This window comes from Pan paniscus, chromosome 21 (assembly GCF_029289425.2).
Source record: "Pan paniscus chromosome 21, NHGRI_mPanPan1-v2.0_pri, whole genome shotgun sequence".
NCBI lineage: Eukaryota > Metazoa > Chordata > Mammalia > Primates > Hominidae > Pan > Pan paniscus.
In genome coordinates this window covers 57,606,006-57,628,173 of record NC_073270.2, presented here as the reverse complement: position 1 = coordinate 57,628,173, position 22,168 = coordinate 57,606,006, and the positions used below count along the sequence as shown (strand labels likewise).

The following is a 22,168-nucleotide window of genomic DNA, read 5'->3' as shown; positions in this document are numbered from 1 at the left end:
CTTACTCTGTAAAATAAGACTGTGGGGAGTGGTACCTGCCTCTGGGGTCTACTCCAAGAATCAAATGAGATGATGCTGGCAATATACTTGGTGTGTTCATTGACAGAAAGCCCTCAATAAGTGGTATTAATACTTAGTATTCATTCATTCATTCAACAAATATTTACTGGGCACCTATTTGTGCCCAGCACTGTTCTAGCTTCACACAACAAGTTCATACCCTCTTGAACTGACCTTTCAGTAATCCTTCTCCAGTGCATAGGAAGGTAAAAGCAAGTGGGATCTAATCACTGCTCTACCCCTTGCTAGGCATGTGAGCCCCTCAAACTCTGGAGTGAAGGGTTCCCCAGGAGTTGCCACCCTTTTCTTGATTTAGACAAGAGTTTCTCAACCTCAGAGCTATCGGCATTTGGGGCCACGTAATTTTTTTTACTGGGGTAGAGGGAGGCCGTTCTGTGCAGTGTAGAATGTGGAGCAGCATCCCTGGCCTCTATTCACTAGATGCCAGCAGCAACCCCATCCCAGGTTGTGATGATCAAAAATGTGTCCAGATAGTGGCAAATGTGCATGGAGGGCAAACCATCCCCTGCTTGAGAACCACTGGTCTAGATCAATCTCGCCAGCTCTCCACACCTCAGTTTCCTCATCTCTGGGCTGGGATAATAATCTTATCTATTTCGCAGATAATTGGACATGAGAAGTGGATGAAAACAGGCATTGCCTGGCACATAGTAATCCCTCAATAAAAGTGATCTGTTAGCCAATACTGAGGATTAGGGCAAAACTTTCTTGTGTCTATCTAATGAGAACTTTCCTGAAGCCAGTGTTTGGGGTATTTCCCTTTGGGTGCAGGTACTCTGAGCTCTGATATGCCCTGAATTTGGTGGGGAAATCTCACCCCATCCTATGCCTGGTGCTCCCAGGTAGCCAGACCAGCAGTACTGGGTTTGCATATAGCCACGGCCAATGTAGGTCTGTGAGTGATTTATGGACTTTCCTTCCAACTCGGCATTTGCCAGTGAAAGAGTCCAGATAGTTTTAGAAAATTAGACTTGACTTTTTAACGTGCAAATAAAGTTCAGCTGCAAGTCATTCTCCTACCCCGTTGGTTAACAATATAAGTATCTCCAATGACTCTTTTTGTGGGAAGCTTCTGGAACCCCAGAAATCCAAGGCAGATTAAGAAAGATGAAGGCCAGGTGCAGTGGCTCACATTGTAATCCCAGCACTTTGGGAGGCCGAGGCGGGTGGATCGCTTGAGTTCAGGAGTTTGAGACCAGCCTGGGCAATATGGCGAAATTCCGTCTCTACTAAAAATACAGGCTGGGCACGGTAGCTCACGCCTGTAATCCCAGCACTTTGGGAGGCTGAGGCGGGCAGATCACTTGAGGTCAGGAGTTTGAGACCAGCCTGGCCAACATGGTGAAACCCTATCTCTACTAAAAATACAAAAATTAGCTGGGCGTGGTGGCGGGCGCCTGGTAAGCTCAGTTAGGAGGCTAAGGCAGGAGGATCGCTTGAACCCAGGAGATGGAGGTTGCCGTGAACCAAGATTGTGCCACTGTACTCCTGGCCAATAAAGTGAGACTCCAACTCAAAAAAAATTACAAATAAAAATCCAAAAATTAGCCGAATGTGGTGGTGCACACCTGTAATCCCAGCTACTCTGGAGGCTAAGGCACAAGAATCGCTTGCACCCCATAAGTGGAAGTTGCAGTGAGCCGAGATCGCACCACTGCCCTCCAGCCTGGGCAACAGAGCGAGACTCCATCTCAAAAAAAAAAAAAAAAAAGGAAAGATGAGGAAGAATTAGAGGAGCAGTTCAGAGCATGAGCTATGGAGACACAGACACCATTTAAGGTGTGACCTTGGACAAGTCACTTTAGCTTTCTGAGCCTCGGTTTCCTCACCTGTCAAATGGGGATAATAATAACACCAAGCTCATTTGGTTGTTAAGATGAAACGAGACATGTCAGGTAAAGCACTGACTTTGCCCAGCACCTGACACATTGCAGAGTCTCATAAATGGGAGCTAAATATGAACAAATGTTTTTGTCCTGTTGAGTCGCAGGCATTGCTTGCCCCCAAGGTAGGGAGGAAATAGAGTGACCAGTTCATCCAGACTTGCTTGGGACTTTCCTGATCTCTTGTCCCAGGAAACCCTTTCATCTCACACAAACAGGGACAGTTGGCCACCTGAAAGGTTGACTTTGAAAGTGATTTTCGGCTGGGTGCAGTGGCTCACGCCTGTAATCCCAGCACTTTGAGAGGCCAGTGCGGGCGGATCATGAGGTCAAGAGATTGAGACCATCCTGGCCAATATGGTGAAACCCCATCTCTACTAAAAATACAAAAAATTAGCTGGGCATGGTGGCGGGTGCCTGTAATCCCAGCTACTCAAGAGGCTGAGGCAGGAGAATCGCTTGAACCCGGGAGGTGGAGGTTGCAGTGAGCCGAGATCACGCCACTGCACTCCAGCCTGGGTGACGGAGTGAGACTCTGTCTCAAAAAAAAAAAAAAGAAAGTGATTTTCTGCTTCAGTGTCCTGGGCAGAGATGGCAGCAGGGTTAATCTGTGACTGGCTGGTGGTTTGGAAAAAGAGGCGAGTCCCTCTCCACATAGGCTGCTCCAAGAGAGAAGATGCTTTGTGAGTTTCCAGTGGAGGTTTACGAGCACTCTTCTTGAAGGTTTAATGGTCCTGGGTGATTTATCCTATCTGGAGAGTCATTGCTATAAGGAGAAACCTGCTCCCCAAGCTTCTGCTTTCCTTTACCACCAAACCTTTCATCTTCCCGGAGAATCAAGAGAATCGGCTCCAGCCCTCATAAATAACCTTATTACGGCCACACAAAGGCAGGGTCCCATCGGCCTGCAAGACTGGACTTCTCAAATAGTAGTTTCATAAACCAGTTTGACCAGAATGGGAGAATACTTAATAGGATCCACAGGGGGTGATTTAAATGGAGGAAAGACACAGCTGGAATTGGGTGCTGGGTCCCTGGAGTGATGAGCTTAGAATCACACACTAGGCACTCTCCGAAGTGCTGGAGTTACCCACTTGGTTACCTTTCCTGGATGTCTCTGAGTACTTAAAATACAAGAATGGCCCAAGGAATGATGGCTCACACCTGTAATCCCAGCACTTTGGGAGGCTGAGGCAGGAGGATCACTTGAGCCCAGGAGTTCCATACCAGCCTGGGCAACATAGTAAGATCCCATTTCTACAAAAAATAAAAAAAATTAGCTGAGTGTAGTGGCAGGTACCTGTAGTTCCAGCTACTTGGGAGAATGAGGTGGGAGGATCACTTAAGACCTGGAGGTCGAGGCTGAAGTGAGCTATGATTGTGCCACTGTACTCCAACCTGGGCAACAGAGCAAGACCCTACCTCAATTTAAAAAACAAAAAAACAACAACAAAAAAAACCAAGAATTCCTTCCCGTGGTAAAAACCTTCTCACATGGTGGTAAACAAGAATAATATCTGTATAAGGTTTTAATCCAGTACTGTCCATCAGAACTTTCCACATTGGTATAAATATTTTTAATCTGCATTATATAATACAATAGCAACTAGCCCAAAGTAACTGTTGGACCCTTGAAATAGTGGGCCCATGTGACTAAGGAACTGAATTTTTAATGTTATTTAATTTCAGTCAATTTAAATTTAAATAGCCACATATGGCTAGTGGCTACATATTGGACAGCATAGTTTTAAACTCATAAACAGATTTATAATAAAAGGTATTGTAAAGACTGTATGTATAATTTCCTTTTCAGATCTCAAGAACATAAAGGAACCTTTATTTTTAATTTTTCTGCTTAGCTTTACCTTTAAAAATGTTTTTATTTCTAATTATTATGGATATGTAATCATTGTACATGTTTATGATAAAGGGAATTTTGCCACCTATATCTCAGTGGTGGCCCTATGTTCTTCTGATGTGTGCTGTTCACATCAGAGTTACCAACTGAGGCGGAGTTAGGTATAGTCCAGGTCACTGGAAACTTGTTTACTCTTTTCTTTTTTTTTTTTTGGACATGGTGGGTGTGGGGATGGGGCACTTTACTTTATACCTGTGATAGTCCACAGAAAATTTGGATATTTAGGCTGGGCGCAGTGGCTCATGCCTGTAATCCCAGCACTTTGGGAGGCCGAGGCAGGTGGATCACGAGGTCAGGAGATCGAGACCATCCTGGCTAACACAGGGAAACCCCGTCTCTACTAAAAATACAAAAAAAATTAGCCAGGTGTGGTGGCGGGCGCCTGTAGTCCCAGCTACTCAGGAGGCTGAGGCAGGAGAAAGGCATGAATCCGGGACGCACAGCTTGCAGTGAGTCGAGATCGTGCCACTGCAGTCCAGCCTGGGCAACAGAGCAAGATTCTGTCTCAAGAAAAAAAAAGAAAATTTGGATATTGAGAATGAAGGAAATATCAGAAAGATTTTTGTAAAATAACATAAAAATGTTAAATCGCAGAACTAGTGAATTTTGTTTTAAAGACTGAAGAAAATATCCAATTTAAAAGGTGCATAAAATTAAAAAGGAACAATTATATACCGCCCCCTACTACCCCTACCCTCCTTAACTCCACCACTGCACAGTTGCATCCCCACCTCCACACAGAAAACCACCCTTAAAAACTCTGAGAAAATTAGTTCAGGCCTTCTTCTATACACACACATACACACACACATATAAAGCAATGCATGTATGTGTGTGTTTACATATAATTTTTTTTAATAAAAAAATTAATGATGCGTACTGATCTATATCTTGCTTAATTTTTATATCAATTTTTTCTTTTTTTTTGCGGGGGGGATGGAGTCTCGCTCCGTCTCCCAGGCTGGAGTGCAGTAGCATGATCTCAGCTCACTGCAAATTCCGCCTCCCAGGTTCAGGTGATTCTCCTGCCTCAGCCTCCCAAGTAGCTGGGATTACAGGCGCCCACCACGCCTGGCTAATTTTTTGTATTTTTAGTAGAGATGGGGTTTCACCGTGTTCACCAGGATGGTCTCGATCTCCTGACCTTGTGATCTGCCCACTTCAGCCTCCCAAAGTGCTGGGATTGCAGGCATGAGCCACTGCGCCCAGCCAGTTTTTTCTGTATTTTGAGACAGAGTCTCATTCTGTCATCCAAGCTGGAGTGCAGTGGCATGATCTTGCCTCACTGCAACCTTGACTTCCCGGGTTCCAGCAATTCTCCTGCCTCAGCCTCCCAAGTAGCCAGGACTGCAGGTGTGCACCACCACCCCCAGCTGATTTTTTTGTGTGCGTGTTTTTAGTAGAGATGGGGTTTTGCCATGTTGGCCAGGCTGGTCTCGAACTCCTGGCCTCAAGTGATTTCGCCCACCCAGGGCCTCCTAAAGTTCTGAGACTACAGGCATTAGCCACCATGCCTGGCCATTTTTATATTAATTTTATAAGCATATTAAATAATTTTTGTTGTAAAAATGTGAAGATCACACAGAACAAAGTGTTCACATCCCACCCCTCCTTTTCCACTCCCCTTCTTAGAATCACGGTTTTAGATCTTTTTCTGTGCATTCGTTCCCATCTAAAAATACACAGCTTTATTTTTTGATAAATGCCCAATATATAAAGTGATGATTAACCTTATTAATGATTGAGACAATGCAAATTAAAACCGCAAGATTGGCAAAAATTAATAAATTTAAGGGCACCCAGTACTGATAAGGATATAGGACAAAAAGGAAAGTCTTTTACACAGTTGGTGAAAAGTGTAGTTGGTACAACCACCTTAAAAAATAGCTTTGAAATATCAGATACAGCTGAAAACGCACATACCCTCTGACCAAGCAATTTCATTCATAGATAAATATCCTAAACATTTCTGGCATACTTGTCCCAGGAGCCATGTACAACAATGCTCTTGGCAGCATTGTGAGTAACAGCAAAAATCTGGATACAACCTAAATGCCCCTTCCCAAGAAAATGGGTGACTAAATTACGTGATCATCATAGATTAGAACACAACTATGAAAATTAATAGTGGTCCTGGATGAATCTCAGGAACATAATATTAAAGCAAAGCCCCTAAGTACAAAAGAATGCATGGTGTTTCCAAAAAAGTGTGTGAGAACTAAAAGAATGATTGCTTAGTGATGTATACACCGGCAGGCATTCTATAAAGAAAAGTCAGCCGGGCACGGTGGCTCACGCCTGTAATCCCAGCACTTTGGGAGGCTGAGGCGGGCAGATCATTTGAAGTCAGGAGCTCAAGGCCAGCATGACCAACATGGTGAAACCCCATCTCTACTAAAAATACAAAAAATTAGCAGGGAGCGATGGTACATGCCTGTAATCCCAGCTACATGGAGGCTAAGGCAGGAGAATCGCTTGAACCTGGGAGGCAGAGGTTGTAGTGAGCTGAGATGGCACCACTGCACTCCAGCCTGGGTGTTAGAGTGAGACTCTGTCTAAAAAAAAAAGAGCAAAGGGAAGGGTGGTTGTAGACACTGCCAAGGAGGGAAAAAAGGGCAGTTCATGCAGGGCTCTGAAGACCAGAGTGGGTGCTCCAGATTTTGTCCTAAAGGTTGGGGGTGAGGGTAGGGGGAGTTTGAGCAGAGGTTTGTGGGACTCTTGAGTTTTTTTTTCTTTTTTTTTTTGAGACAAGGTCTTGTTTTGTCATCCAGGCTGGAGTGCAGTGGTGCACTCATGGCTCACTGTAGCCTCAACTTCCGGGGCTCAAGCAATCCTCCCACCTCAGCCTCCCAAGTAGCTGGGACTACTGGTGTGTACCACCAAACCCAGCTAATTTTTGTATTTTTTATAGAGACAGAGTTTTGCCATGTTGCCCAGCCTAGTCTCAAATTCCTGGTCTCAAGTGATCTGCCTGCCTTGGCCTCCAAAAGTTCTGGAATTATAGTCATGCACCACCGCGCCTGGCCCCCAAATTACTTTTAAAGATATGATTTACATGCAGTAAGACTTACAGTTCCTTTTTTTTTTTTTTTTCTTTTTTTTTTGAGATGGAGTCTTGCTCTGTGGCCCAGGCTGCAGTGTGCAACCTCCGCCTCCCAGGTTCAAGCAATTCTCCTGCCTCAGCCTCCCAAGTAGCTGGGACTACAGGCATGTACCACCATGCCCAGCTAATTTTTGTAGTTTTTTTTTTTTTTAGTAAAGACAGGGTTTCATCATGTTGGCCAGGCTGCTCTTGAACTCCTGACCTCAGGTGATCCACCTACCTCAGCCTCCCAAAGTGCTGGGATTACAGGCACGAGCCACCATGCCCAGCCAAGACTTACAGCTCTTAAGTGAGTTCAGTAACTTTGGACACCTGTAATGACCACCCAAAACAAGATAAAAATCCTTTCCATCACTCCAGAAGGCTCCCTCATGCTCCTTTTCAATCAATCCAGTCAATCCCCTGACCATCCCACTAGCTAGGAGCCATATTCTAACATATCACCCTTGAATCATTTTTTCTAGAACCTCTTATAAATGCATTCATAAAGTTTACCCAGCTTCTTTTGCTCAGAGGAATGTCTATAAGATTTATCGATGTTGCTGCTTGCGTCAGTAATTCATTTCTTGTATGCTGAATAGTAGTTTTTTGTTTTTTTTTTTCTTTTTGAGACAGAGTCTTGCTCTGTCGCCCAGGCTGGAGTGCAGTGGCGTGATCTTGGCTCACTGCAAGCTCCGCCTCCCGGGTTCATGCCATTCTCCTGCCTCAGCCTCCCAAGTAGCTGGGACTACAAGCGCCCCGCCACCATGCCCGGCTAATTTTTGTATTTTTAGTAGAGACGGGGTTTCACTGTGTTAGCCAGGATGGTCTCGATCTCCTGACCTCGTGATCCGCCCGCCTCGGCCCCCCAAAGTGCTGGGATTACAGGCGTGAGCCACCGCGCCCGGCTGCTGAGTAGTGTTTCATTGTATAAACATACTATAATTTGTTCATCTGTTCTCCTGTTGGTACATTATGGCATTTCGTTATTATGGGTACATTATGGAGTGAGTCTACACACCTAGGCTATATATGGCCTATTGCTCCTAGGCTACAAACACGTACAACATGTTATTGCCTTGAATGATGTGGACAATTGTAACACAATGGTATTTGTGTATCTCAACATATCTTTTTTTTTTTTTTTGAGATGGAGTCTCGCTCTTTCACCCAGGCTGGAGTGCAGTGGTGGAATTTCGGCTCACTGCAATCTCTGTCTTCCAGGTTCAAGCAATTCTCCTGCCTCAGCCTCCCGAGCAGCTGGGATTACAGGCGCGCATCACCACACTCGGCTAATTTTTTTATTTTTAGTAGAGATGGGATTTCATCAAATTGGCCAGGCTAGTCTTGAACTCCTGGCCTCAGGTGACTCACCCATATCAGCCTCCCAAAGTGCTGGGATTACAGGTATGAGCCACCGTGCTCGGCCCTTCTTTTGGTTTTAATTGAATTTCCCCAATGGCTAATGAGCTGAGCATCTTTTCATGCTGAGTTTTTGGGCTTGTTTGTTTTCTGGAAACAGGGTTTTGCTCTGTTGCCCAGACTGGAGTGCAATGGCACAATCATGGCTCACTGCAGCCTCCATCTCCTGGGCTCAAGCAATCCTCCCACCTCAGCCTTCCAAAGTACTGGGATTGGCCGGGTGTGGTGGCTCACGCCTGTAATCCCAGCACTTTGGGAGGCCGAGGCAGGCAGATCACTTGAGGTCAGTAGTTCAAGACCAGCCTGGCCAACATGGTAAAACCTCGCTTCTACTAAACATACAAAAAAAAGAAAAAATTAGCTGGGCGTGGTGGCACGCGCCTGTAGTCTCAGCTACTCACGAGGCTGAGGCAGGAAAATTGCTTGAACCTGGGAGGTGGAGGTTGTAGTGAGCCGAGATTTCACCACTGCACTCCAGCCTGGGCGACAGAACAAGACTCAGTCTCAAAACAACAGCAACGACAACAACAAGTTCTGAGATTACAGACATGAGCCACCACACCCAACCCGGAGTTTCATTTTTTTCATAGATGTTACATGAGCTGTTGGCAGAGACCAAACTAGAAGGATTCAAAAGAAGAATAGGGGATCTCCAGGCTAGCAGGGGAGGTGGGGAGCAGAGATTAGAATGGGGATATATTTTGACATTATAGCTGTTGAGAATTCCAAAAAAATTGGCTATGGGTTGTGAGACAAAGAAAAGAATCAGAAGGTGTTCAGTTTTTGCCCTGAAACAGCTGGGGGACCCTGGCGAGAAGAGAAGCAGGTGTGGAGGGGACAATCCACTTTACTCTGGCAAGATGAGTTGTCTCTTAGGCACTGAAATGGTGATGTTGAGAAAATAAATTGGCAAGTCTGGACCTCAGAAAAGTGGTCACAGATGGGGCCTTCTACCTGTGGGATGGACAAGGTCTCCAGAGCAGTGGATGTCTACCTTGGCTGGATTTTGGAATCACCTGGGGAGCTTTAAAATACTTATGCCCAGGTCCCAGCTATGGGGTTTCTGGGGTATGGCTCAGGCATCAGAACTGTTAGAAGTTTCCCTGCTGATTCTCAAGTACAACCAGGGTTGAGACCCTGTCGTGGGAGCCAGTGTAGACAAAGGAGAGAATTTTGAGGGAGTCCCAAGCACTCTCTGTGTTGCCCGCGGGTCTACGGGAGCCAGTGTAGATAAAGGGGAGGATTTTGAGGGAGTCCCGGGAACTCCGTGTTGCCTGCGGCTCTGCTTTGCAGAGTTGGCTCCATCTGCTGCATCGTATTCACTGCAGCTCAGCTTCCCAAGCGGCTCAGGTCAAGCTCATCAGTATCCGTGGATTGGCGAATTCATTGACTCCGGAGAGTCACCCAGTTGTTGAATCGCAAAGTTTGAACTGACTTTTTTTTTCTTTGAGACGGAGTCTCGCTCTGTAACCCAGGCTGGAGTGTAGTGGCCAGTCTTGGCTCACTGCAATCTCTGCCTCCCAGGTTCAAGTGATTCTCCTGCTTCAGCCTCCTGAGTAGCTGGGATTACAGGTATGTACCACCACACCTGGCTAACTTTTGTATTTTTAGTAGAAACGCCATGTTGGTCAAGCTGGTCTTGAACTCCTGACCTCAGGTGATCCGCCTGCCTTCGCCTCCCAAAGTGCTGGGATTACAGGTAGGAGCCACCGTGCCTGGCCTGAACTCATTTTAAAGGTCATTTAAAGACCCCTGGTGGGGTCTACAATACCCCACCAGGACTCACCAGGATGCCTATGGGGGAAGTCACTGTGGCTCAGTTGAAGGGGCTGTGTGAGGACAAGTCAGAGAAGAGCCTTCCAGGTAGAGCCTGGGTGGAGAGCTGGAGACACAAGAGACCATTTGGAGCAGGGCATCTGCTGGGGGTGCAGAGCAACTCAGAGGCCCCTCTGAATGTTCTTTTCTGGGATATGCCCTGCAGGGGATATTTATGCTATTCCTGGAGACATCATGGCCTTTCTTAGAAAAGGAAGCCTTTTTGCTCTTTCAATTTCTATTCTGTGGGTTGGTTTCCTAGGGATATTGCTCCTGGTGAGAAGACCTGCTCATGGGCCTCCCCCAAACCTGACCAGGACCTGTTCATAGAATCTTCCCCCACCCAGATCTGAGCCTGGAGCCCAGACCAGTACCTTCAGAAGTTGTTCGCGTTGCTTTGAAAGAATGTAATGTCGGAAATGCTTAGAGAAAGACTATATCTTTCTCTCCAAATACAATTTCTATAATTAGGCAAGGCGCAGTGGCTCACGCCTGTAATCCCAGCACTTTGGGAGGCGGGCGGATCACTTAAGGTCATGAGTTCGAGACCGGCCTGGCCAACATGGCGAAACCCCATCTCTACTAAAAACACAAGAATTAGCCGGGCGTGGCGGTGGGTGCCTGTAATCCCAGCTACTTGGGAGTCAGGAGAATCACTTGAGCCCAGGAGGCAGAAGTTGCAGTGAGCCAAGATCACACCACTACACTCTACCCTGGGTGACAGAGTGAGACTCCATCTGAAAAAAAAAAAAAATTCAATAAATAGACTCTCATCATGGATCCATTGTACTTACACAAATTCAGCTACATACATGCATAAAGAAAAAAGAAAAATGGGCCGTGCGCGGTGGCTCACGCCTGTAATCCCAGCACTTTGGGAGGCCGAGGCAGGTGGATCACGAGGTCAGGAGATCAAGACCATCCTGGCTAACATGGTGAAACCCCGTCTCTACTAAAAATACAAAAATTAGCCAGGCGTGGTGGTGGGTGCCTGTAGTCCCAGCTACTCGGGAGGCTGAGGCAGGAGAATGGGGTGAACCCGGGAGGCGGAGCTTGCAGTGAGCCGAGATCGCGCTATTGCACTCCAGCCTGGGCAACAGAGCAAGACTCTGTCTCAAAAAAAAAAAAAAATAGAAAAAGAAAAATGGTGGTGGTGGAGATGATAAAACACACAATCATTTGGAGAACTTTTACCTTTTCAGAATGTATTTGGTAATGCAATTTGGTCCTCCCAATAACTCTATGGAAGTCATTTATTTTTTCCCCCATTTCACTGAGGTTCAGAGGTTTTTTTCATTTCTGAGTCCAAGGTCTCAGACCCAGAAACAGTGAGGTTCAGAGGCAACCCCAGGTCTTCTGACACTTCTGCCCAGGGACCTACCTCCGTCTTGCCAGAAAACCAGAGCGTTTGCAATTCAAGCAAAGCCTAAAGACTCTCAATGCACCAGCCTGTCCTTCTGCAGCCCGGGAGTCATGCTCCCAGCAGAAGAGGCAGTGAGAAAGCGAGGGGCTCAGAAATCTACCCACTGGATGGATCAAGGCCATAGGAGGGTATGAAAGAGTTTGCTGGTTCTCCCTCCATGGCCATTCCCACTTTTGTGTAGTAATAGACATGGACACATGGCCAACCAGAACAAAGAGCTCAACTCCCCTGTGCGGCCTCGTGACTAAATCCTAGGCTATGGGAGAGCATTCCAGCGATGTGAGAGGCCTCGGAGGCACATCCTTCTGGGGCGTGCCTTCCCTTCATTGTCTCCCCTTTCTGCTGGCTGGATGGGGATGTGGAGGAGAGGACCCTTGGACCATGGGGATGGGAGCAACGTGCCAGGCATGGCAGCGCAATGGAGGTGGGTTCTACCAAAGGAGCTGCTCTACCCATCCTGGACTGCTCCTATCTGCATGTTGGTACATGAGAAAGAAATGGATTACTTTCTTTCTTTTTCTTTTTTTTTTTTTTTTGAGATGGAGTTTTGCTCTTGTTGCCCAGGCTGGAGTGCAATGGCGTGATCTCAGCTCACTACAACCTCTGCCTCCCGGGTTCAATCGATTCTCCTACCTCAGCCTCCAGCTAATTTTGTATTTTTAGCAGAGACGGGGTTTCTCCATGTTGGTCAGGGGTCAGGCTGGTCTCAAACTCCCGACCTCAGGTGATCCGCCCACCTCAGCCTCCCAAAGTGCTGGGATTACAGGCATGAGCTACTGCCCCTGGCCAGGCCAAGATTTTTTAAATGGCACCTCCCTGGAGGCTGAGGAAAAAGGGAGAGGGGAGCCACAGCTCATACTTAAAATGGTTCTCGCAATCGTACTGTAGCCGAAGGGAATTCTGAGTCACTTTCTCTGGTCTGTTCCTGCAGCCCCCAGCCCTGCTGCACCAGCCTCAGAAGGGAAGGCTGGAATTCCTTTCTGGGAGGGCTTTCCTTTGCAAACCCTGTGAATCTGAGGAGCCCTGTTTTCTCTGTAAATAGAGCAAGTGTCCCCACTGTGACCTAGCAACATCCTCCCAATGCACATGGTGTCTGACGCAAAATGGAGGAGAAGGAGTTGGCAGAAAGAAGGGAAGAAAAGGTGGGAAGAAGCCTAGAGAAGAATATTTAGGTTTGAAGAGTGTGATTTACTGTTACCTTGAACCCAAATTATTTTGTTTGTTTGTTTGTTTGTTTGGGGCATTTGCCAAATGTGTAGTCTCACCCTGTAACTGACTGTGTGGATGAAGCCACGTTCATCCACTGAGCTCTGAGCCATCAGAAGCCCTGGGAGGTGAGTGCGTCTCACATATCGTCTTAAATCACCAGGGCTAGACCAGAAACTAAACACTTCCCCAGGTTTTCTCTCACTATGTCCTTCAGGATCAGATGCCCCCTGCAGCCAGTGACCTAATGCTGTCTTTCCATCTAAACTGGGATCTCCATGAAGTCGGGATATATCTTATTTGTTTTTATAATCTCAACAATCTGGCATAGAGTACCAGGCAAAGAAGGAATGAATGAGTGAGTGTGTAGATAAATGGACAGGTGGAGGGAGGGATGGAAGGACGGGTGGGTGGGTGGGTGGGTGGATGGATGGATGGATGGATAAATGTTGGAAGGAAGGAAAGAAAAGAAGGAAGAATGGATAGATAGGTGAATAAATGATGGAAGGAAGAAAGGAAGGGTGAAGGAATGGATGGATAGGTGGGTGGATGGATGGCTAGATAGAGGGATGGTGAATACGTGGATGGACAGATGATGGATGATAGACAATAATAGTGAATAGTTTTGAGCTCTTATTATGTTCCAGGCAATTTACACAGATAATTTCATTTAATTTCCCCCCATGACTTTCAACATATGCAAAATAAGCTTCAGGAATGTGAAATCATATACCTGAAATGGCACGAAAGTCAATTAGACTCCTGAGTGAGTGTTCTAAACTATTATACCCTAATGCTGAATAAATGAATGAATACATGAAGAAATGACTTATCTGTATATAAATTTTGCTCCAAGGATATACAAAAGCTAGGCCAGGCGTGGCATGGTGGCTCATGCCTGTAATCCCAGCACTTTGGGAGGCCAAGGCAGGTGGATCACATGAAGTCAGGAGTTCGAGACCAGCCTGACCAACATGATGAAACCCTGTTTCTACTAAAAATACAAAATTAGCAGGGCATGGTGGTGCATGCCTGTAATCCCAGCTACTTGGGAGGCTAAGACAGGAGAATCACTTGAACTCAGGAGGTGGAGGTTGCAGTGAGCCAAGATCATGCCATTGTACTCCAGCCTGGGCAACAGAGCAAGACTGTCTCCAAAAAAAAAAAGTTAATTCTGCTCACTTCTCTCTAAAGTGACAGGCCAAGGTTTAAGAAAATCTGTATATTTGGATTTCCTGCCAGTTATAAGTGAATATTATGTGGTGAAGTGGCGCATTCACAGGGGAAGGACACTTCCAGAAGGCTAATTCTGAGAAGATTCTGGGCTTTTCCCACTCACCCAACCTGATAATTAATAGGAGCCAGGAAGAAGCCCCTGAATTTCTAAGTGCCGATTCCCGCTGTACCAGCACTCCAAACATCTGAAGGAAAAACAGTTTGTTAATTGCTGTCTAGACAGTTTATTGCGGCAATAAGATCAAAACCAAGAATCCTGAGGTTTGTGGTATGAATCATGCAGACTAAACAATTGTTTTATTGCATTTACAGAGAACTTGATTTATAACTGCACTGGGTAATAAAATTCCTTCATGGTTTATCCGAAATAATTTTGCTTCTTTTACACCACTCTGTGATAATCCCACCTCTCTGGGCTGTTAAAATGTGTTCTCTGTGACATCCAAACAGTTTCTTATCAGATATCTTGCTGTCATCAAGTAACACATGAGGGCCAGGGTTCAATCCATCCTGGCAGAGCCCTGGTGGAGGGTGGTGGCCTGGCTGGGGTGGCCTTTGTAACCCTGCTGTCATGGCTGCATCTGCTCAAACCAACAGGCGAGTAAGAGTGGGCAGCTCCTGGGCTGGGCAGCCTGTCTGCTTTGTTGGCAAAGGCCTGGTGTGATGGCTTCCTCTTTACCCCACTGACTGGATTTTGGATGAATTGGACAAAGCTGGCCCATTCTTTGGTGCCTCTGAGACCCCAGGACCAACATCCTTCTTGTGTGCAAACATACCTGTACACTGACAGCCTGTGGAATAGAGAAGGAAGGAACAAGCCCACATGCATACACCCATCACTTCCCTCCATCCCTGCAGCTGTCCAGGGAAATGGGGCTGCCCAACACAAAACATCGGGAAAAGCTCAGGAAGTCTAAGCTCAGGCTTGCTTAAGGCCAAATGTCGGGAAGTCTCAGTTCTTCAGGCTCCAAGTCCAGTGCTCTTTGGCACCAGAAGTGACTTAAAAGATCAGCATCAGATAAATTGCAGTATCTCTCCTAAACAAGATCTGCCTGTTTTGCTCTTCCCTTTTCACCCCTGCACTGGCTACAGCAAACTCCATGATGAGGGGCAGCAAACTCCCAACCCCTGGAATCAAACGTGAAATTTAAAAATTGACATGAAGCCGGGTGTGGTGGCTCACGCCTGTAATCCCAGCACTTTGGGAGGCCGAGGCGGGCAGATCACCTAAGGTCGGGAGTTCGAGACCAGCCTAACCAACATGGAGAAACCCTGTCTCTACTAAAAATACAAAATTGGCTGGGCATGGTGGCGCATGCCTGTAATCCCAGCTACTCAGGAGGCTGAGGCAGGAAAATCGCTTGAACCCAGGAGGCGGAGGTTGTGGTGAGCCGAGATCGCACCACTGCACTCCAGCCTGGGCAACAAGCGTGAAACTCTGTCTCAAAAAAAAAAAAAAAAAAAAATTGACATGAAATTCACATAACATAAAATTAACCATTTTAAAGTGACCAATTCAGGAGCATTTAGTATATTCACGGCATTGTGTTATCACCACCTCTGTCCAGCACCGAAACATTTTCATCACCCCAAATGGAAACTCTGTAGCCAGTAGGCAGTTGCTCCCCAGTTCTACCCTAGCCCCCAGGACCTGGCAACCACCAATCGGCATCTCGCTATGGCCTTGCCTATTCTGGTTAACGTGAACAGATTCAGATTCCTATTTCTTATCAACAAAATCAAATGTGGCTTTTTGTGTCTGGCTTCTTTTACTTACTGTAATGTTTTCAAGGCTCATCCACATTGTAGCACGTATCAGTATCTCATTCCATTTTATGGCTGAATAATAGTCTGTTGTACAACAGAACTTATACAGTACTTCATTTCATTTCTGCACTCACCAGTTGATGGACATTTGGGATATTTACACCTTTTGGCTATTGTGCATAGTGCTACTCTGAACACGTATGTACGTGTATTTGAATGCCTGTTTTCTTATTTTTTGGTTTTTTTGTTTGTTTATATTTTTGAGATGGAGTCTTGCTCTATCACCCAGGCTGGAGTGCAGTAGCGCGATCTCGATCTCGGCTCACTATAACCACTGCCTCCTGGGTTCAAGTGATTCTCCTGCCTCAGCCTCCTGAGTAGCTGGGACTAGAGGTGCGTAACACCAAGCCAGGCTAATTTTTGTATTTTTAGTACAGACGGGGTTTCACCGTGTTGGCCAGGATGATCTCAGTCTTCTGACCTCGTGATCCACCTGCCTTGACCTCCCAAAGTGCTGGGATTATAGACATGAGCCACCGCGCCTGGCCTGTTTGTTTGTTTTTGAGATGGAGTCTCACTGTCACACAGGCAAGAGTGCAGTGGAGCAATCTTGGCTCACTGCAACCTCCGCCTCCCGGGTTCAATCTATTCTCCTGCCTCAGCCTCCTGGGTAGCTGGGATTACAGGCGTGTGCCATCATGCCTGGCTAATTTTTGTAGTTTTAGTAGAGATGGGGTTTTGCCACGTTGGCCAGGCTGGTCTCAAACCCCTGACCTCAGGTGATCCAACCACCTTGGCCTCCCAAAGTGCTGGGATTACAGGCATGAGCCACCATACCCGGCCTGGGTTTGTTTTTGTGTTTTGTTTGGTTTTGTTGATAATAACCATCCTAGTGGATGTGAAATGATGCCTTGTGATTTTGAAGTGCATTCTCTAGTGACTAATGATGCTGAGCATCTTGTCATGTGCTTTCTGGCCTTTTGTACATCTTCTTTGGAAGAAAATATCTATTCAAGTCCTTTGCCCATATTTTGACTGAGTTGTTTGTCTTGTTGTTGCTTTGCAAGAATGCCTTACAAATTTTAGATCCCATGCTGGGAGTGGTGGCTCACACCTGTAATCCCAGCACTTTGGGAGGCTGAAGTGGTTGGATCACCTGAGATCAGGAGTTCAAGACCAGCCTGGCCAACATAGTGAAACATCATCTCTACTAAAAACACAAAAATTAGCCAGGCGTGGTGGCTACAAAAAAAATTTAGATCCCAGACCCTTATCAGATTTATGATTGATTTGTGAATGTTTTCTCCCATTCTGTGAGTTGTCTTTTTCCTTCCTTGATAATGTCCTTTGATGTACAAAAGTTTTCAAATTTAATGAAGTCCCGGCCGGGTGTGGTGGCTCACTTCTGTAATCCCAGCACTTTGGGAGGCCAAGGTGGGACGATCACTTGAGGTCAGGAGTTTGAGACCACCCTGGCCAACATGGTGAAACCGGGTGTGGTGGTGCACAGCTGTATTCTCAGCTACTTGGGAGGCTGAGGCAGGAGAATTGCTTGAACCTGGGAAACGGAGGTTGTAGCGAGCCGAGATAGCAGTAAGACTCTGCCTCAAAAAAAAAAAAGAAAAGAAATTAATGAAGTCCAATTTATTTCCTTTTGTTCCTTGTGCTTTATTTTTTATTTTGTTGCTCATGTTTTGTGTGTTCATATCTAAGAACCCATTGCCAATTCCAAGTTCATGAAAATTTCCTCCTGTGTTTTCTCCTAAGAGTGTTATGGCTTTAGCTCTTCTGTTTAGGTTATTGATTCATTTCAAATTAATTTTTGCCTATGGTGTAAGGGAAAAGTCCACTTTCATTCTTTTACTTATAGATTTCCAGTCGTTGCAGCACAAATACTAAATTTGGTGAATACTCTTCTGGTCTGATTTTCCAGGACACCTCTGAGGCAGAGTTGAAGAACATTTCCTCTAGTGCTTTAGGATTCAAAATCTCATTCTTCCCCATTATTGCTCTGAGACCCTCATGGGCCACTTCGCCACTCAGAGCCTTTATGGCCTTAGCTATAAAAAGGGAGTTATACTGATAGCATAATCCTCCTGAGGTTTCTTTGAGCACCCAATAAGAATAGGTGCAAAGTGCTTGATATCTAAGTTAGACAATGGTAGATAATTATTACTCATCCTACCACTGTCATCAAGATGAGGCAACTCTGTCTGAGGATGGCAAGAAACCATTCCCATTCTGGGATATGAAAATGATAATATCAGCAGCAGTAATGTTACAATGTTCCTGACAGAACAGCATCTTATACAGTGAGGGTTTCCTGCTTCTGGACATGTGCTACACCCAGTACACACGCTGGCTTATTTAAATTCATTACCATAAGCCTCAGAGTGTGTTTGGGAGCCTTTGTTTGGGGAGTCATCAAAGTTATAGAGAACATCAGATGGGAATCTAAAATCAAGCCAGGCACAGTGGCTCATGTCTGTAATCCCAGCACTTTGGGAGGCCAAGGCGGGTGGATCACTTCAGGTCAGGAGTTCAAGATCAGCCTGACCAACATGGTGAAACCCTGTCTCTACTAAAAATACAAAAAATTAGCTGAGCGTGGTGGCATGCACCTGTAATCCCAGTTACTCAGGAGGCTGAGGCAGGATAATCACTTGAACCCAGGAGGCAGAGGTTGCAGTGAGCTGAGATTATGCCACTGCACTCCAGCTTGGGTGACAGAGCGAAACTCTGTCTCAAAAAAAAAAAAAGAAAGCAGGCGAGAAGAGAGTTCGGCTGGATTAAGTCTTTTCAAGGCATTGAAAAAAAAATGGTGTGGGGGGGCAGTGGAGCAGCATTGCATTCCACAATAACACATTTATTCTATCTTCAGGTGTCACTCTCCCTCCAAAGCCTTCCCTTTTCACCACAGCAGTTGATCCATCCAGACCCTTGCAGACCCCACCCCCAGTGGCTGCCTCATTCTCTCCAAAGCACTTATCCTTGTCTAATACAATGTAGATTTTGTTCATTTGTTCACACCCACCCCACTTTCAGTAGAGTTCAGATGGTTTGGCGACAGAGATTTTTTTTTTACCACTCTGTACATAGCACCCATGCATTTCTGGAGGTAATGTCACGTGTTACAGCCACTCTGGAAAACTGTCAGTTTGTTAAAAAAAAACTAAACATGCAGTACCACATGACCCAGCAGTTGCACTCCGGGGCACTTATCACAGAGAAATAAAAACTGTGTTCAGCTGGGAGCAGTGGCTCATGCCTGTAATCCCAGCACTTTGGGAGGCTGAGATGGGCGGATCACCTGAGGTCAGGAATTTGAGACCAGCCTGGCCAACATGGTGAAACCCCGTCTCTACTAAAAATACAAAAATTAGCCAGGCACAGTGGCAGGTGCCTGTAATCCCAACTACTTGGGAGGCTGAGGCAGGAGAATCACTTGAACCCGGGAGGCAGAGGTTGCAGTGAGCCAAGATCGCACCACTGCACTCCAGCCTGGGTGACAGAATGAGACCCTGTCTCAAAAAAAAAAAAAAAAATCTCCGGGCATGGTGGCACATACCTATAGCCCCAGCTACTCAGGAGGCTGAGGTGGGAGGATTGATTGAGCTCAGGAGTCGGAGGCTGTAGTGAGCCCAGATAGTGCCACTGTACTGCCGTCTGAGTGACGGAGCGAGACCCTATCTCAAAAAATAAATAAATACAGAGAAAAAGCTGATCTCAAAAGATTATATACTATATGACTCCATTTATGTAACATTCTTGACAAAACTATAGAAATGTAGAACAGATTAGTGGTTGCCAGGGATGAAGGAGGGGTTAGGCCTGGAGGGAAGTGGGTGTGGCTATAAAAGTATAACATGAGGAATCTTTATGATAATGGAAATGTTCTGTATCTTGAATGTATCAATGTCAACATCCTGGTTATGATACTGTACTAAAGTTTTGTAAGAGGTTTCCATTAGGAGAACTGGGTAAAGTTTACACAGTATCTATTATTTCTTAAAAGTACACGTGAGGCCGGGCACGGCGAGGTGGCTCACACCTGTAAACCCAGCACTTTGTGAGGCTGAGGCGGGTGGATCACGAGGTCAGGAGATCAAGACCATCCTGGCTAACACGGTGAAACCCCGTCTCTACTAAAAATACAAAAAATTAGCCAGGCGTGGTGGCAGGCGCCTGTAGTCCCAGCTACTCGGGAGGCTGAGGCAGGAGAATGGCGTGAACCCGGGAGGCAGAGCTTGCAGTGAGCTGAGGTCACACCACTGCACTCCAGCCTGGGCGATAGAGCGAGACTCCGTCTCAAAAAAAAAAAAAAGCAAAAACAAAAAATATGTGAATCTTCGCTTCAAAATAAAAAGTAAAAAAAAAAAAAAAAATGAAAAAAACCCTACATACCTATATATGACATTGAAGTACATGAAACTGTCGTGTTTATATGTCAAAAATGGTCTCATATTGGTACTTTCACATGGTTCAACCTAATATTTTTTCCTACTCAGTTGGTAGCATCCAAAACAGTCTGGCAGCTTGTGTTTTTCTTTCTTTTTTGAGACAAAGTTTCACTCTTCACTCTTGTCTCCCAGGCTAGAGTGCAATGGCATGATCTTGGCTCACTGCAACCTCTGCCTTCCGGATTCAAGCTATTCTCCTGCCTCAGCCTCCCAAGTAGCTGGGATTACAGGCATGTGCCACCACGCCCGGGTTATTTTTATATTTTTAGTAGAGACGGGGTTTCACCACGTTGGTCAGGCTGGTCTCAAACTCCTGACCTCAAGGTGATCCAACCACCTCAGCCTCCCATGCTGGGATTACAGGCGTGAGCCACTGCACCTGGCCCCAGCTTGTGTTTTTAATTTCAGTCTATCTCTCACAGAATATCAGTTCAAACACAGCTGCCTCCAGCTGCAGAAATACAATGCCATATCATAGATGACCATAACTTATTTTGACAGCTTCCTCTAATGGACATTTGGGTTGTTTCTATTACTTAGCTTTTACATACAATGTTGCAATGTATTTCCTTATACGTACATCACTTATCATATATTCCTGAGTGGGGGTCTATAGGATAAATTTCCAGTAGAATAATTGTTAGGTCAAAGAGTATGTACATCTCAGTCGGGCATGGTGGTTCATGCTTATAATCCCAGCACTTTGAGACGCCAAGGCAGGTGGATCCCTTGAGAGTTCAAGACCAGCCTGGCCAACATGGCGAAACCCCGTCTCTCATAAAAATACAACAACAACAAAAAAATTAGCTGGGCATGGTGGCGCGTGCCTGTAGCCCCAGCTACTCTGGAGCCTGAGGCATGAGAATCACTTGAACCCAGGAGGTGAAGGTTGCAGTGAGCTGATCGTGCCACTGCACTCCAGCCTGGGCGATAGAGCGAGACCCTGTCTCAAAAGAAAAAAAAAAGGAATGTGTACAGTTTCTATTTTAGTTTATGTTTCCAAATACTCCCAAGGAGACTAAAGCATTTTTAACTCCCACCCTCTTGGCAGTGTATGTCAGAGCCTGATTCCCCACACCCTGCAAAGACGGCATTATCAAAAGGTTGGATATCTGTTGATCTGATAAGGAAAAAAAAGATATACTAATTATATTTGCATTTTTCTTATAATGCCTGAGGTCAAGAATCTTTTCTTATACATGCCTGCTAGCTTCCTCTACAGTATTCATTTGCAATCTTCTAAAGGGGTTTTGTTTTATATTTCTTCCTATCATGTAGCTCAGTAAAGTATTTGCATACAGTGGAAGATTAAGAAATATTCAGATTACTAGACACACCTGGACACAGTCCCCACCTCTCAGCCATCTTCAGAGCCCCACCTCCACCTCCTCAGGCTACAGTGGACAGAATGAAGTAGAGAAATCAGAAATGCGCTTTGAGATAAATAGTGAATGAAACCAGACAACAAGTGGGATCACGTCCACCACAAAACCGAGCATGACTTTGCCTACACTTTCAGGGATATTTTTACAGGGTGCTGCGGTACTAGATCCAACGACGCAAGAGCTTTGCAAGAACCGAAGAAAAATATCAAATCCTGGCTTACCAAAACAAATTTAAAAATAGACAGAGACTGATGCAGTGGCTCATGCCTGTAATCCCAACATGTTGGGAGGCCAAGGCAGGAGGATGACTTGAGGCCAGGAGTTGGAGGCCAGCCTGCGCAACATGACAAAACCCTGTCTCTACAAAAAATTGAAAAATTAGCTTGGTGTGGTGGTGCATGCCTGTAGTCCTAGTTACTTGGGAGGCACAGGTGAGAAGCTGCCTGAGCCTATGAGTTTGAGACTGCAATGAACTATGATCACCCCACTG

The 22,168-nt window shown here is 45.8% G+C and overlaps 1 long non-coding RNA gene across 1 annotated transcript in view; it reads left to right on the top strand.

Annotated features, from left to right (window-relative positions):
• The first annotated feature begins 10,362 nt into the window (after window positions 1-10,362).
• The window catches only part of LOC130541054 (uncharacterized), a 32,190-nt gene continuing 20,384 nt past the window's right edge, over window positions 10,363-22,168 (top strand). The window contains exon 1 of the long non-coding RNA XR_008955095.2: window positions 10,363-12,048. This is a non-coding gene — a long non-coding RNA (uncharacterized LOC130541054). The remainder of the gene's footprint in view (window positions 12,049-22,168) is intronic.